Source organism: Pseudophryne corroboree, chromosome 4 (assembly GCF_028390025.1).
Source record: "Pseudophryne corroboree isolate aPseCor3 chromosome 4, aPseCor3.hap2, whole genome shotgun sequence".
In the NCBI taxonomy this organism is placed as follows: Eukaryota; Metazoa; Chordata; class Amphibia; order Anura; family Myobatrachidae; genus Pseudophryne; species Pseudophryne corroboree.
The window spans coordinates 808583790-808594853 of record NC_086447.1 but is presented as its reverse complement, the minus strand read 5'-3'; the positions used below and the strand labels follow the sequence as shown (position 1 = coordinate 808594853).

At 39.9% G+C, this 11064-nt stretch overlaps 1 pseudogene; it reads right to left on the bottom strand.

The window, feature by feature from the left end:
• Positions 1–1207: 1207 nt before the first annotated feature.
• LOC134912527 (5S ribosomal RNA) lies at positions 1208–1326 on the bottom strand (annotated as a pseudogene).
• Positions 1327–11064: the final 9738 nt, after the last annotated feature.

The window sequence follows — 11064 nt, the reverse complement described above, 5'->3', positions numbered from 1 at the left end:
ATCCCATGGACAGATCTAGTCTCCTACTCTGCCGCTACATACCTCGTCCCTCTGCGTATTTAAAGCTTGATTATAAGGGAGTACCATTATCATACACAACTCTCGGTAACATGTGTCTAAGACCAAATTCCTCAGCGCATACAGTACCTTCTAAGACATAAATAAATACACAAAAGGGTTATGTTAAAAAAGAATATAAACCTCCTTAATTAATTCAGAAATGGAAATAACTAAAAGTTCTCTGTTGGTTTCTTTAAAACATATGCCTATTACCTGTAGAACAAAGACACCACATGCCATATAATACCACAACATATAAACATCTCCATAGGGCTTAGTGGCAATTTGGTACAACCACTGGGATAATTGTGATTTATAAATGTCTCTCAGTCCTTTTTGTTGTAATCTCCCAGCAATTCGCCGTAAGGGCTCCCGTGCCTAGCTCAACGTCACTGGGATCACCAACTGACAAGGGGGATTTGTACTTTCAATCTAATGTTACATTTAAGCAACTAGACAAAAATTAGTGGGCAAAATTGTATCTTCTGTAGATTACACTAACGGGGGTTTGTTTAGTCCCGCACTGGATTTAATAGTTTCTAAAAGGGGCTTGATTCAATATTGCCCCAGCGATACCAACAATATATTCTACATAAGATCCGTAAAATTGGGTATCAATATTGCGGTTTGGTGGTACTCCCAGAGTCAATGGTATAAACTGTTTATAAGAAGAAGAGGAAAAGAGAGACTCTGTTGGGGCACGCTTGAAAAATTAGAAAAAAAATAAAACTTAACTTTTAATTATATACTACAAAATTATTGATACTTTGAAGGACACAAACATATATAAAACACAAATATATATGATACCTTCACACCAATAGTGTGAGATGTTTAGTGATATCAAAATTACTCACCAAGTTCAAATGCTTGAGATATGTAAAATACACCTAAGGTGAATATATTTAAAGCTGGAATCTCAGTGGATATCCAGACAAAATGGAAAACACAGGCATAGTAGAGATAATTATAAATACAATATTTATCCAATATAAAGTGCCTTATGTTTTCTAAGGATCTCCTGGTATGAGTTTAGATAGCTGCACCCTTATTATAAATCAAAAGGATAGAGTAGATGATGGAGTAGTGGTAAAGAGGTCAAAGGTTTCACCGCCACTTATGCTGTTTGTATCAAATTAAGGAGTTTTGCTTACTGCACCTGATATTCCCTAGAGGTCTCCCATCTAGATACTAATCAGGCTTGTCACTGCTTAGCTTCCAAGAGCAGATGAGATCAGGCGTGACCAGTGAAAAATGGCGGTAATATATCCAAATAGAACAAATGAGAGAGTGTGGTTGATGACTTATACCAAGAAATAGAGTACTTCTGCTGTCCAGTGGATTTGCACAGGTTCTCTGTTACTTAAACATTGCAGAGAATAAATTACTGGCAACTGAATGAGAGAGTACTGAAATCAGATTGGCACATAAAGAATAGGGTAGGAGCTCCACCTTCTGCTGTCCTACTGTCATATAAATAATTGTAGCGGACAGTGGATGAGAGAGGTAGGTAGCCCAACCTAGGCCTATTGAAATCAGAAATAGGGTATTGATATTATTACGAGATGTAATATATAAATCCTGATATTTTCAAAATTATGGTAGTTATCATTGACATCAGAAATCTATAAAGGATGCTTGTCAGCGTCAGGGAATAGTATTCACACTTGAATCAAATGATGAGATACTGAGATATGTTCAAATAATAGAGTTTCAGCATAGGCTAGACATATTTGTGATATATTCTTATGCCAGAAATGGTAAACAAATAAAAAAAAATAATAAAAAGCAACATCTGTCTTGGATAGAGATGGTTACCATAAATTATTAGTTCAAATAGTATCTCTATGACAAACAAGTCAAAAAGTCAGGTTCATAATATTACAGAGTGGGATATACCAATTCCTTCAAAAAATTGATGGTAAATATTGGCATCAAATACGTAAGAGGATGCTTAACAGCATCAAAATGATAATCAAATGATATGGTGCCAAATTGTGTTCAAATAATAAGATTCCAGAAAGAGTTAAACATGTTTCCATAATTGCTCTACATTCTTAATACAAAAGATATTGGTGCAGCAAGCAAGGTAAATAATTAGAGAAACCCAAGTGGGCATATACGATACCAGTATAAAATGTATGCTGAACTGTGCACAGTTCAGACACACTGTCCACAGATGGCCGTTTCACCAGATGGCTTGTTCACTGTGTGTTGGACTTGGAGATACTGCTGTATTTAAAAGTGATAGGGGAGGGGCATGATTACATATTGCTTAGTGTCCCTGGTTACCAAGCAGAGTCAATCCGGGAGCCGCGTCTTACGCGTCTCTTCCAGTTCCGGTGGAAGTGACGCGATGTGGTGATGTGATGCAGTAACCTAGCAACTTATACAATCAATTCAATGATGCCTCGCTGTCACTTCCACTTCCACTTCAACTGTGTCTATTCAGCCCATCTTTATAATTGCTCCTCCAACTCACTTCATTTTAGAAAAACACAAAACCAAAGACCTACAATAAAGTAGCCCCCTGGCGCTAGTAATTAGTTAAAGAGAAATGTGTCTTTATTCATCCGCTCTACCTGTGATTACCATACCGCACTTCTGTCTCCAGGCTGGGAACAATCTGATGATCTCCGGATAAGGCTTTTTACAAAGGTTTTGGGCACCAAAAGCCGGGAGCACAATATAACGGAACCCAGGAGAGATTGCGGTAAAAACTGAATTTTAACATGGCCATGTCTAAATGTCCGCTGTGACACTATACTAACTCTGTTATCTTGAGATAAGTTATTCTATACATGCATGTCTAACCATATAATTAATAATTAACCAACTGCGGTTGTGCACGAAATCAGCGTGGATCCCAAAAGAGAGGAGAAAAAGCTATTTAATATTCCCAGGTTAAAACGAACACCTGGAAGCAAGTAATAATTTAACTTGGTCCTGAACAAGTGATTCTTTTGTTTTATATGTGTGTCAATGAATTGCACACCCTCATCTTGAGTGGAATAGAGACATTTAACATCTAACTAGAGCTGGAAGAATCTGTAACACTGAAGTGAAACAGTGGGGGTAATTTTTGAGTTGATCGCAGCAGCAAGTTTGTTAGCAATTGGGCAAAACCATGTGCACTGCAGGGGGGGCAGATATAACATGTGCAGAGAGAGTTAGATTTGGGTGGGGTGTATTCAAACTGAAATCTAAACTGCAGTGTAAAAATAAAGCAGCCAGTATTTACCCTGCACAGAAACAAAATAACCCACCCAAATCTAACTCTCTCTGCAAATGTTATATCTGCCCCCCGGCAGTGCACATGGTTTTGCCCAATTGCTAAAAAACTTGCTGCTGCGATCAACTCAGAATTACCCCCAGTGTGAGGTAATTGGTTAGAGTTGTATGTATGCTGCTTGTATCAAGGAGAAATTAAGTGGTCTAAGAGAGCAGAGTAATATTATTAAATGTGTTGTGATTGTATATCTATTAGTGCCATGATTTTAGATAAAAGTTTTGTATAATTGTATGCAATTAAGTTTTAGAGGTAAGAAAGGGATTTTTTATCCGAGATATTAATAGAGGAAATTATAATTAATAAATCATTATTTAATAAGAAATCTGCTAGCGCTGTCTGTATATTTTCTCTTTTCACTTCATTTTACACCATCACACCACCTTAATACAGAGCACATAGTATCAGGGACTACTTAGGAAACAATAATGCAGATTTATAATGTAATGTGTTACTTACCTGGAATGTCACAATGCTGATCCTATCCTATTTGTAACCTGTATGCATAATGCTGTTATAACTGCTTAGGACACCATAATGTATATATAGAATAATGTTAAACGTTGTTCACACTTAAAGTCCCTCTCATACAACAGTATGTGTCAAAAGGGTGTGATTCAGACATGTACCCTACTTTTTTTGTCCTTTGGTAGGATTTCCTCAAGGGAATGTTACCTGCTGTGTCTTTCCAGTTTATACATTTATGTTTGTCTTTGTTAATCATCTCTCTCTAATTATGATCCCAGTATTTCACCATTCATGCATGCATAGAAAGCACCTGCTAGAGCCAAAACGGAATAATTTTGCTGCCCTTAGAGAAGTTTGTCTCAGCAGCAGTTTTTGTCGGACTGAATCACCAATGATTGGTATGCAGTCTACTTGTTAACTGAATATGCTGCAATCATCACATACACAGACAAAGGGGGTCATTCCGAGTTGATCGCTTGCTAGCTGTTTTTTGCAGCCCTATGATCAGATAGTCGCCGCCTATGGGGGAGTGTATTTTCGCTTTGCAAGTGTGTGAACGCATGTGCAGCTGAGCGGAACAAAAACATTTTGTGTAGTTTCTGAAAAGGTCTGACCTTACTCAGCCGCTGCGATCACTTCAGCCTGTCCGGTCCCGGAAGTGATGTCACACACCCGCCCTGCAAACGCTTGGACACGCCTGCGTTTTTCCAACCACTCCCTAAAAAGTTGACACCCATAAACGCCTTCTTCCAGTCAATCTTCTTTCAATCGGCTGTGCGAATGGATTCTTCATTAAATACATCGCCCAAACTGATCCACTTTGTACCCATACGACGCGCATACGCATGCACAGTTTTGCCCAGTTCTGACCTGATCGCAGCGCTGCAAATAATAGCTAGCATGCAATCAGGTCGGAATGACCTCCAGAGTGCTTGTGGTCTGATGTATAGGCTGAGGCCATTTTGTAAGTGGTACATTGTGTGATCCCTCTACACTACATTACATCACTGACCCCTCTATACCTTACGCTACTGAATTCTCTATACTCTACATTACATCACAATCACTGATCCCTTTATACCCTACACTACATTACTGACCCCTCTATAAGCTACACTACACTGTAAAACATGACTATAATACCTATATACATAAAACCAAGGGTAAATTGGGCAACAGACACTGATGCACTAGGAGAGAGAGAGAGTCTGAAAAAGTAAATTAAGCACCTGTAAACGTTAGTGTAACAGATACATCATAGAGAGAGGGGGGATAGAGAGAACACTAGAAAAAGTAAAAAAAAAAGAGGGAAAGTGGGCACAGGAAACTGACAAGACACGCAAACATGGGGGGTGGGGAGTGATGGGCTATAGGCAAAATACAAGCCTAACAAATATACATTCACCTACAGTATGTAACAGTCTGCATGATCTTCATAACAGACAGAAGTTGCATGGCTTCTGTCTTCCCCTGGCAGCCCCATAACGTCACTGGGGCTGCTGGCCCACAGGAAATCCCTGGGGAGGTCAGTCACTGGCCACAGATCAGAGAAGAGGGAACAGTTACAGGGAGTTGGGATGGAGGCAGCACCACAGTGCAGGGGGGAGGCAGCATGGACCAGGGGAAAAGGCAGTATAGATGGAGTTGCAGCACCACATAGCAGCTGGAGGCAATATAGAGCATGGGGAGACAGTATGTAGTGTTGAAGGCAGCAGCTACAAAGGACAGGGATGTAGCTGTATGAAGCATCGAGAAAAAGTATGTAGTGTGGGATGTCAGCATGGAACAGAGGGCAGGATGGAACAGAGAAGAGACAGAAGCTGCACGGACAAAGTGGGCAGGATACTTGGATCATGGGGCAGGACGGAGCAGAGGGGAAATAGCAGCTATTGGCATACAGTAGGTGGTACAGTAGGTGGCAGCAGTGTGCAAATGAAGGTTAGTTCACCTGGCCAGTGACTTAACCAGAGGGTGGTTAATTAACCAGGTAACACAGGGTTAACAGCAGGTAAAAATTACAAGGATTGTTCAGGTGCAACCAAGAGCTTTAGGATTATGTTGGGCGCAGTGGGCCATGATAGTGCACACACTATATGCTGGCTTAAATACAGTTGTGGCACAGTGGACTTTGTAGTCTCAGGGCACTCTCCATTATACACAGTAACTCACAATAATACACATAATACACATTTCCTACTGGCTCTCAAAAGACTGTAAACATTGTGTTGCATGTATTCATTTTTATTGTTACTTTGCATGCACTATTCACATTTTTAGCCATTAACATTATACAATTTACAAACCCTGAAAACTATACACACAAGCTCTCTCTTGGAGGGACATTTACTAAGCAGTGATAAGAGCAGAGAAGTGAGCCACTGGAGAAGTTGCCCCATCAACCAATCAGCAGCTCTGTATAGTATGCAAATTATAGATGTTACTTCAGTGCCTATTGGTTGCTATGGGCAACTTCTCCACTGGCTCGTTTCTACGCTCTTATCACTGCTTAGTAAATGTCCCCCTTAGTCTTGAAATTAGCATATATTTGAATTGAGCTGCTCTATTACCTAATCAGCGCAGACCACATATACCACTTTCTTGGTTTGGTTTAGTTTTGGCATTGTTAAAAGGCATTTTCTTATAAACATTTTCCTGTCCCTTAATTTCCTGGCTTATGTCCTGCATTACTGAGCAATTCCTTCTAATGCATGTGAATTGTCCTGTGGTATGTTTGTGATTACATTTGGGTGTTTGTTGCTGCTCACCAGAATGTAACTATTTACCCTTTTTTGTAGTGCATTTAGGTTTTGATTGTTGAGCAGGGCGTATTAACTAGATAGAAAAGGAGAGGGTTAGACCTCAAAGGCTGGGGACGGCCATGTATGATACTGTATCAGGTGGTAGTTTTAATCTAATAGTGAAGCAAGGAGGGGGATAGTTTAGGGCATGTTTGGGGTGGAGTCAGCCTCTTTTTCTCTTGTCTTCCCACTCCCCCTCCCCTTTTTTGTTGCTGTTGGTTTTGCTTTGATTTAGGTGTTGCGTTAGCTGTGGTTGGCGGGAAAGAATGGCAGGTTACCTGGTTTAGGGTGTATATAGGTTGGTTTTTGATTGGTTCCTAGTTGTTGGTACGCTCACCTTCGTTGACTGTTTATGTCTGCTGGATCACCCTAATGGGGGCAGCCTCATCACCCATATTGGTGGGTAGTCAAGGTAGAAGGTTGAGTGGATACCTTTGTGTGGTAAGCTTGTTTGGTTTATGGTTGTGATGATGTTGTCAGTTTTTGAGGGTTGTGGAAGGAGTTTAGCTGTTCTTTCTTTGACACCATTCTCTAATTCTTTTTCCTTACATCTATTTATAGTTATAGCTCATTGAAATAAATAAGCTAACAGTTTCTGCCAAATCTAAGTCTCTGTGTCATTATTTTATTTAAGGTTAAAGTGTTATCATTGATTCATGCACAGGGTCATCATCAGCTGTTAGGAGGTTCATCGTCTATAGATATGCCCAGATCTAGGAATTCTGCTTTTGCTTGGCTATAGTTGGTAGTGAATCTAAGATTTTGACTATTGTTGTTTATGTATTGTGGTACTTATTGTAGTGATGTCACCTTTCCATATGAAGAGTAGCACTTCATTGATGTTCCTCTTTCACAGAACCAAATTTGCCTCAAATATTATTATGCGTTTGAGCAAAGTGATAAGTAGTGAAGAAACAAACTGGTGGATGATCAATAATTTGCAAAGTATTGCATAACTTCTAGACATTGATTTTAATTGCAGAGGTGGCATTTATAGCTGTTAATGGAATGGGAAGAAGTGTTTATACATCATGTTTTTTTGTTCTTTTGGACACAAATCTAATTTAATGCTGTTTGCATACCTTAGTATATAATGAGACCTGCTAACAGCTAATGTGCTGTCCATAGTGGCATGCAATTTTGCATCAACCACATAATCTAAACAATGATCTAACACCCATAAAGATATTAATCATCATATGGGGAAGTACAGATGGTGTAATGGTTAGCATTACTGCCTCACAGCACTGAGGTCATGGGTTTAATTCCCACCATGGCCCTATCTGTGTGGAGTTTGTATACTCTCTGCGTACTTGCGTGGGTTTCCTCTGGGTACTCCGGTTTCCTCCAACAATCCAAATATCTACTGGTAGGCTAATTGGATCCCAACAAGATTAACCCTAGCGTGAATGTGTGTGTGTGTACATGTGGTAGGAAATATAGATTGGGACTGATGTGAATGACCAAATATTCTACCTGTAAAGCGCTGCGGAATATGTGTGCTCTATATAAATAACTAGTAATAAATAAATAAATAAATAATAAAAGAGAAATAGCTGGATTACTACTAAACCTTAGCAGACTTTCTACTTAGAAAATTTAGGATGCTACTCTTTGGCTGCATACACAAACCCTGTCTCATCAGTGGTTTCCTAACTTTGAGCAAGATACAACTGACAACTACTGTTACCTGCAAGAAACCACACTTTTTATGTTGGGTTCTCCTCCAGTGACAGTATTTTGTGTTTGCCCCTTTAAAAAACCATGCTTTGTACGTGATTGGTGCTTTAAAAAATGCCCAAGATCGCCTGGCATGCCGCACCTCTGGCGATCTCGGACTCCACTACATCCCGCTACTGGTCTCAGATGTCTTCTGCAAGTGGTCAAACACGGCTAAAGTTAGCATGACATGAAAGATAAGAAGCACCTGGTTTATCCATAGTAGCAGTTTTACATGGGTAATGCTTAAAACAATCACTACCTAAAAAACTATTTTTTTTTTTAATGAAACACCCATATGGTTTCCCCATCTGGAAAGATATTAGGCCCAGATTTATCATGCCTTGGAGAGTGATAAATACCACAGTGATAATGTACCAGCCAATCAGCTCCTTATTGTCATTTTTCAAACACAGGCTGTAACATGGCAGTTAGGAGCTGATTGGTTGGTACTTTATCACCGTGCTATTTATCACTCTCCAAGGCTTGATAAATCAGTGTATATCAGTGGTTCTCAAAATGTGTGCCTAGGCATCCTGGGGTGCCTCGAGCCACTTGCACAGGTGCCTTGTATTGGTGGTCCAGCACCAATTCAAATTATTTATGGTCAAAGTAATGGGAAAAGCCAGTGCTGGTGGCTGCCAAGTGCCACCAGATAATATATGCACAACCAGAAGCAAGTCTTGTCCCTCACCACACAATTGAACCTAAGGATGACATATAAATACAATTTACATAATTTAATATTTATTTCTAAATTTTTGCCTAAGGGTGCTGTGAAAAAAATTCTGATACTCCGGAACAGTGATTCAAAAAGTTTGGGAACCTCTTGTGTATAATATTTGATTTCAAGTGTTGCAATATTTTCATTAAACATGATATTTCTAATTTCATGTGGTGTTACTTGCCAAATATGTATAATTGTACTTATAAATGATATCATATTTGTACCTGTTTAAAATTGTAATCAGTTTATGCACAGAGATAAAATGAAAAAAGTTAAGCAAAACAAGTAAAGGTTAGAAGCAAAATGTTTTATATATGAATGCAGAAAAATAGAAACAAATAATTTCTTGACAGGTACCAGTGACATAGAGGTAAAAAACCAGGAGATTAATATTAAATAAAGCTGGCATTTATGACAGTGAACATATGAAACAGAATATTCATATTTCTTCAATGGGAATAACACATAATAAGAAATAAACTTTCTACAGCATGTCTATTGAAAATTAATTTCCAGTGAGACACTGTGTAAAATCTACTCTATGATGTTATGTGTTTGTAAGATTCCAAGAGCCACCAGAGTATGCGCTTACAATATTTTCATTTGTTTACCGTCATATAAACCTCAATTAATGTCAAAAAAGTCTTCAAATGTAAATATGATAGAAATATGAAGCTTTCTAAACTTTGCTGGAGACCCTGGAGTGATAAAGTAGAAACATTTTGTGAACCTGGGAATGTTTGTACACATTAATTAAAAATCCTAGTTTAACAATGGGACAAATTTAAATATTGGTTATAAAACTATTTGTATTCCAGCTCATTTTCCTGGCCGAGGGAAACATATTCCTAATTGGTGTTTAATTTCACTTTATTTTCTAAAAAAAACATTTTTTATAAGATAGTTTGCATTTGCAATCTACTTGACAATGCAGCCCTCATGAAACTAACCTGTAACCATGCAGATACAGATGTGCCCTCATAGGCGGATCCACCCCTGTCGTTTCTGACTTCTTCTTTTTTTTTTTTCAAAAGGAGAACAGCAGCAGCAGTACTGCTATTTCCGTCAGTCAGATTTGAAAAAAGAGCCGGCAGGCACTAGGACCCGCCACTGCTCTAATGGCAAATCCATGTGGTAACCAATGGGGATGCTGGAGCTGCAGCTCCAGCCTCCCCCTGCTCACACTGCAACCTACCTCCCCCACTGCCAGCCAGGCAGAGTGCAGCCCAGGTGCAGGGTTCAAATGCCAGCATTGAGTAAGACTGTTACTTATGATGGAGCAGAAGGCTTCATTAGCCCTCACTACACCGCACAGTTTCCCAGCACGTCCTCCTCCACTTCCTTTACCACCATGCTAGGTGCAGTCAAACTCACCTCAGCTTTGAGAAGGCGGCCTGTGTGATTGTGACAGGGCTGTCCTGCAGATGTCTTATGCTGCTTGTTGGAGATCCAGCTGGCTACTTCTGCTAATCAAAGATGGGCAGTTCGTGTCCTGCAGTCTGAGTCTCACTACAGTGCCCAAAACAAGGTATGCTGCACCTGCCAGCACGAACTAAAAACTATAATAATTATATTGTGCTGGGGTGCCTTCCTGTCTCCCATAACTAATGGAACAGGTGACCAACATTTCAAGGCCCAATCAGCCCTTTCATCAGGGTGAAACATTGGCAATAAACCAGGATGCGCTCCTACAGACATTCATTACCTGATGGCGTATTCTGTGAGGCCACACCCCCTGTGATACCACTCCCCTTATCTGTGAGCACACGTGCCTTAGGTGCATGTAAATATAACTATTACCGTTCCCCTATCTCATGGTGCCCCCCCTTTCATTTTCTACTGGATCTGCCGCTGTGTACCCTCATACAATATTGCTGCAATCGAGTCAAACCGCCCCCCCCCCCCCCCCCCCCCCCCCAGGACACCAGGTTCCGTGCTAGCAACAGCCGTATTTTTGCATATTTTTACCTGACTGGGACACACCAGAAGACTGCATTGATTAA